The sequence below is a fragment of the Triticum aestivum genome, chromosome 2B, assembly GCF_018294505.1.
Source record: "Triticum aestivum cultivar Chinese Spring chromosome 2B, IWGSC CS RefSeq v2.1, whole genome shotgun sequence".
Classification (NCBI taxonomy): domain Eukaryota; kingdom Viridiplantae; phylum Streptophyta; class Magnoliopsida; order Poales; family Poaceae; genus Triticum; species Triticum aestivum.
Window position 1 is genome coordinate 191,261,208 of NC_057798.1, and position 6,083 is coordinate 191,267,290.

The 6,083-nt window shown below is 51.8% G+C and overlaps 1 pseudogene; it reads left to right on the forward strand.

The window, feature by feature from the left end:
• The first annotated feature begins 1,822 nt into the window (after positions 1 to 1,822).
• Positions 1,823 to 3,706, forward strand: LOC123041017 (uncharacterized; annotated as a pseudogene).
• The last annotated feature ends 2,377 nt before the right edge of the window (positions 3,707 to 6,083 follow it).

Sequence of the window (6,083 nt, forward strand, 5' to 3'; positions counted from 1 at the left end):
CCACATAGATCTCTGCACTTGATCCAAAAGGTGTTGCATGCTCCATATTCTCCACAGCTGAATCATCATGAATAAACAGCAAACCATCACTCAAACTTTTTCTTGGAACAAGCCAATGCATCTTGTACCTATGATTCCCTCTGCAATGTCCTCTTTCGATATGATACATGTCCTCTGCATAGGAAAACAATGTCTGCAACTGTAGGTCTTTCCTCTCAATAGGAAATGTTATCATCATCCCTTCCTTGTATTCAACCAATCCTTGCACTGTCTGAAATTTGCCAAAATAATGCAGTGACACATAAATGAATTCATCTTTATCTGTTGCCTCATCTTGATCACCTGCCCAAAAAAATAAACTTTAGAACATCTTGATCAACAGCGCTAAACCCCTCCCCTGATTCTGGCAGCCAAATCTACCCCTTCCCTACACCAGCACCTGCTCGATTTGGCTGCCATGGCAGCCAAATCGACCCCTTCCAGCGAGCGGCCGGGCAGCCGGGTACCCATCTTCTTGATTTGGCGGGCGGCCGCGCGCGGGGAGAAAGAGAAAAAGAAAGAGGTGCTCACCAGCAGGCGCAGAGGTGCTCGATTCTGCCGGCGTGGCTGGCGGCATGGAGGCAAGGGCGGGCGCCGTGCTCGACGACGCCGGCGTGGTTGACGGCATGGAGGCAGGGGCGGGCGCCGTGCTCGAGGCGGCGAGGGGAATCAGGAGAGAAATCACCTAAAATCACCTGATATCACCTGATGTGTCCAGTCAGCACTGTCCAGTCAACACAGGAATAAGTCAAAACCACCGAAATCTGGTCCAAAACCACCGCGGGGGAGAATTGATCCGGTTTTAGATAGTTCGGGGGACTTGGGGGGGGGGGATTGATCCTTCAGGCATGATTTATGGGGAAAACGATACTGTCCTCTTTTTAAAATTTTCCGATGTATTAGACAAAGAAGGCCCACAACTCATAAAGGCGAAATGGGCCCAGGCCTGCGCATTTAACGTTCCATGCCTGTTCTCGAAGGCAAGGCCCGCATGCTGGCACGACACGTCACACTTATAAACAGGCCTCCATGTGCCGTGTCATGCGAGGCCCATTTATGGCCGGGCCGTTGGCTACTGGAAAGCCGACCAAAAACCCTCTTTCCCCCCTCTGCTCTGCGCCGGATACTCGGCTTTGAAAAATACACGACTAGCACACACGAGAACGACTGAGTCTGTGAAGCGCGCCGTGTATCCAGTTCAGAGAGGGGGAAAGAGGGTTTTTGGCCGGCTTTCAACTCGAGATCCAGTGATCAACCCATCATAATTGGCGGCGGTGACCGAGTGGGAGAAGCGCGATGCCGCTTGCCGGCGCCGTCCCTCCGCCGCAATTCTTCTCCTTGTCGTCCTCTCAGCCAAGGGACGGCCGTTCAAGGGCATCGTGCCTAATAGCGGGAGAGTGGACTTGGTCGGCAACAACGTCACGGCGACGGCCGACGTGGCAGCGATATGCTACCAGAGGAGCGCCATCGACGAAGAAGCCAAGGCCAAGCAAGACGGTCATCGATGTGGCCCCGCTCGACACACAGCAAGTGAAATAATCACAAAAACTTATGTCTGCTTCAATCAACTTAACACGAGGCGCTAAATATAATTGATCAAAGTGAAATCCACTGCAACTCTATTTTGGCCACAAGTTCACGGGTGCAAACATACCAGGACGTGTGAAATTTCGCCGCGCGCGAAGTTTGGTGGAAAGTCCCACGAAGAAAAACCCCATCGGTGTACAATTTCCTCAATCAGAGACACAAATCCTATGTGGCACGCGCATTCACTCATCGAGTGTCGAAAGAGAATTGGAATCGAGGTAGTTGCGATAGGCTAGGCACTGGGTCTGGAGTTGAAGTCGAGCCGCCGGCCAAAAAACCCTCTTTTCCCCCCTGCTCATCAGTGTTCTCACTTCTCAGGGCCGGAGAAGCACAATGGCGCCGCTCGCCGGAGCCGCCGTGGCCTCCTGCATGATCCTGCTCCTCCTGCTCGTCCCCTGCGCCCAGGGACAGGGGCAACCACCCGAGGCGTCGGAGGAAGCTTGGGCCGAGGGGCAACCACCGGAGGCGTCGGAAGACGCTCTGACGACGCTCTTATCCGAGGGCGGGTGCGGCGCCTTCGCCGCCCTCGTCGCCGCGACGGCCGGAGTGGGCGACGCGTTCCGCGAGCAGATCGCCGGCGACCTGGGGCTCACGCTCCTCTGCCCTGATGACGATGCGGTGCGGGCGTTCATCCCGAGGTTCCATAGCCTCACCGTCGAGGAGCAGGTCGCGGCCCTCCTGTACCACGGCCTGACGATGGCCTACTCCGAGGAGCAGCTCAGCTGGGTCCACTGGAAGGTGTCGACGCTTGATGGGGAGCAGATGCTCACCGTCCGTCACCACAGAGGCAGGGTGATACTTTCTTCGTGGCCGCCGTCGTCACGAAACGAGGCCCGGATCACCAAGACTGTCGTCGGCGACGACCATCTCGCCGTGTACCTCATCGACGCCGTGCTGATTCCGGCAGATCCCAAGCCTCAAATGTCGTTCTGGGGCGTTTTGGCAGTTATCGTCGTCCTTCTAGTACTTCTTGTCGTCGGGATCGCGGCGATGTGAGTTTTCTTTCCTCACGCCTAATTCCGCTACGATCAAATGGAAGCACATGCAAAACGCAGCACGTACGCCTGTCCATAGCTTCAGTTCATGCGATTTGTTGGTGTACTAGCTCGCTCTTGTTCCGTCCCACAGAGTTTTGAGCGCCTTCGATCGAGCTGGTGCTAGAGGATTCTATCTATGTATAAATCGTATAGTACATTTAGTCGACAGTAATTTAGATTTGGCTTTCTGTACACACATCAATTTAATGAATATTATAGACGTAAAAAATGCTTTTATATTACTAGGACGGAGTGAGTAGTTTTAATTAACTCACTATTATGCTCTCTGAACCAAACGGGTAAATTTTAAACCCCACTGTTAGTTCATTTCAGAGGGGTGTACTGAAGCAATGCTTGTACGGCTGCTTGAATTGCTCCAGCTTTTCCAAATCTCACTCTATCTATGCTCATTTAACCTGCAGAGTCCTGCTGTGTCATGCACTTGTATATCTTTGTTCTCTTCTGCCCCGGCTGGGAAGATGGTGTAAGGGTCGTGTTGCTGCCTACGCTTCGGCCGCCCGTGTCACTCCACATGCGCAAGGGCAACAAGAACACTAGTCTGTGGCCGCTTCGGAGTGCCTCGACTCCCTGGGTCGTTCCCTCGTGCTTATTTCCGTTCGTGGTGACAGATTTCACGGTTGTTTTCTCCGTCTTCGATGTATATAGCGGTGTTCAGCAGGGTGGTGGCATGGTCAGTTGATGAAACTGCAGGATCTAGATCGTGTTATTTTTCTATGCATATAGTAAACTTATATATATCTTTTGCCGGGAACACTTTCTATGTATTTAGTGTTTACTTACTTATGGATCTAGGCTTCGTTTGATGTAACGAAATGCTGGTGACCATGAGTTCGATATGTAGTGGAGTAGGAGTAGCATTGGAACTTCTATTGCAAGCATCCGTCCATGGGGTTGCATTAGATGAGGGAGGAGTTCCATTTTATTATGCACCATAGTTACTTTCAACAGCTTTCAGAAAAACATATATATCATTCAAATGACATGATGCGAACCGACTTGGTGACAAATGACAAAGGAGAAGTGGTGTTGGCATGTTAGCATTGACAACATAATTTCACACACGTTTCTCAGGTTGTTCCTCCTCCCCCGTCGCTTCAGCAACCCCGTCCGTCCTCTGCCTCCCATAGCAACCCATCGGCGCTCACCTGCTTCGCTTGCCACAGGCCGGGGCACTTCCAGTCTCGCTGCACCAATCCCCCTTTCTGCTTGATTTGTCGCTCTGATGGTCACCTCACGATCAACTGCATGGCTAGGCAGAAACCTCCCGCGGTCCTCCAGTTCGGCTCGGGCCTCCCTGGTTGCGCCTTCTTCGCCTTCGATGGTGACCTTCCTGTTCGGGAGGTGGCACCTGCGCTGTCTAATGCGGCGATTGTTTCGGTCAAAGACCAGAAGATTTCGCCCCAAACTCTTCTGGAAGGGCTTCGCATTTGGGATGAGGCTGGATGGGACTGGCAAGTTGTTCAGATGTCTGATTTTGATTTCTCCGTGGTGTTTCCCTCCAAAGAATGTTTGCGGATGATTGCCTCATGCACCAGCTTCACCTTGCCTCTCAATCAATTGGTGGTTTCTGTCAAAGCGGCTTCTTACAATGGTACGGCAATTGGTCCTCTTTCTCAAGTTTGGGTTTTGATCGATGATTTGCCTGCTGGTCTCCGCTCGCCTGCTTTTCTCATGTCCTTTGGGGTTTTGATTGGGAAACCCATTGAGGTGGATGAGGACTCTCTGAACAAGGTTGGTCCTGCTAGGATGAAGGTTTGGTGTGTGGATCCTGAATGGGTGTGTGGCTCGGTTGATGTTTGCCCCTCTCCCAATGGTATTAGGCTTCGGGTGCGGGTGGAGGGGGCGGCGGCTTTCCAAGCCCCACCTCCCCCTCCTCCTCCTGCTAATCCTTCGGACAAGCATGATAAGGAAGGGGATGGATCTTTGGGTGGCCCTAATCAGAGTTTTGAGTCTAACCTTCGCTTCACTCAATCTGAATGGGATGGTCTGGCAGATTCTGAACGTGAGCTGTTTCAATCTCAAGCTCCTTTTGGTGTTGCTCCACGTGATGACCCGGTGATCCCGCCTGCTGCTCAGACTGTTTCGACTGTTGATGCTGATTTGCCAAAGTTCCCGCCTTGCTCTGCTACCCCCGTTTCTGGTGCCTGCTCCAATCTTCCTGTCCGGCCGCTCTCCCCCACTCGTTCGGGAATTGAAGATCTCCCTGTCTCCCCAGCTCGCGATATGGTGGAATCCCAGCCCCTCCCGAAGAAGAAATCCTCAGTGCGCAAGTTCTCGGCTAAAAGCCGGAACTCGTCGGGCTCAAAGCAATCCATGACGGGGATTTGTCGGCGTCTTGATCAAGATTTGGGTTCTATGTCCCGCTCCGGTCCCCATGTTGGTTCTCCTGCTGCGCGGTCGCCTGCTATTCGATCTCCGGTGTCCACGGCCCGCAAAGGAAGGCGGGTGGCGAATTCTGGTGGCTCTATCCTGGAAAGGGCGGAGAAGCGGGCTGCGGTGAAGGATCTCCCTCCCCCAGGTACTTCCCCAGCCTCCTCTGTTGCTGTTTCTCCGGTTCGGTTGGTCTTACCTTCTCTTTCTGATGATCATCTTTTAAATATTATGTCGGATGTGGGTGTGGTGGTTGATTCTTCTGTTGGTTCTCCTAGTTCGCTTCTTGCTATTATTCGGGCTAATGAGCTGGCTCAGGCAGCCATTGCTAAAGCCAAAGAGGTTGTTGCTTCTCGGGTCGAGGACTCTAGTTGTGATGCGGGGGTGGCTTCGGGTGCTGGTAGTGGCCAGCCCCTTTCCTGCCTATCCAAGAAGGGCACTAATAAGCGAGCTAAACCCTGCATGGCCCCCTGCAGGTCGAGCCTCCGTATCAAGAATCTTTCTTATAAATGAGGGCGTTATTCTGGAATATTAGGGGGTTCGGTGCTAGGGGGCGCCATGACCAACTTAAAGATTTGGTTCGTTCTAATTCTATTGATTTCGTGGGGCTGGTTGAAACTTTCAAGGATTCCTTCTTCCCTAATGATTTCTCTGCTATTGTGGGCATGGACAGATTTAATTGGCAATTTTTACCTGCTTCGGGCCACTCTGGTGGGATCTTGATTGGTTCTAATAAAGATATTTTTGATTTTGTTGCTTTTGACCATGGTTTTTTTTGGGCCAGTGTTTTTCTATCTCATAAAACTATGAATACCCTCTGTGAGTTTATCGTTGTTTATGGGCCTGCGGATCACTCTCTGTCGACCCTATTCCTTAATGAATTCTCGATAAAGATTGACTCTTGTAATTTACCGATGGTTATCGGGGGTGACTTTAATCTACTGCGGTGCCCTAATGACAAGAATAATGACAATCTCTCTTGGCCTTTAGCTAATGCCTTTAACGACTTCATTAGTGCTAACGCCATCC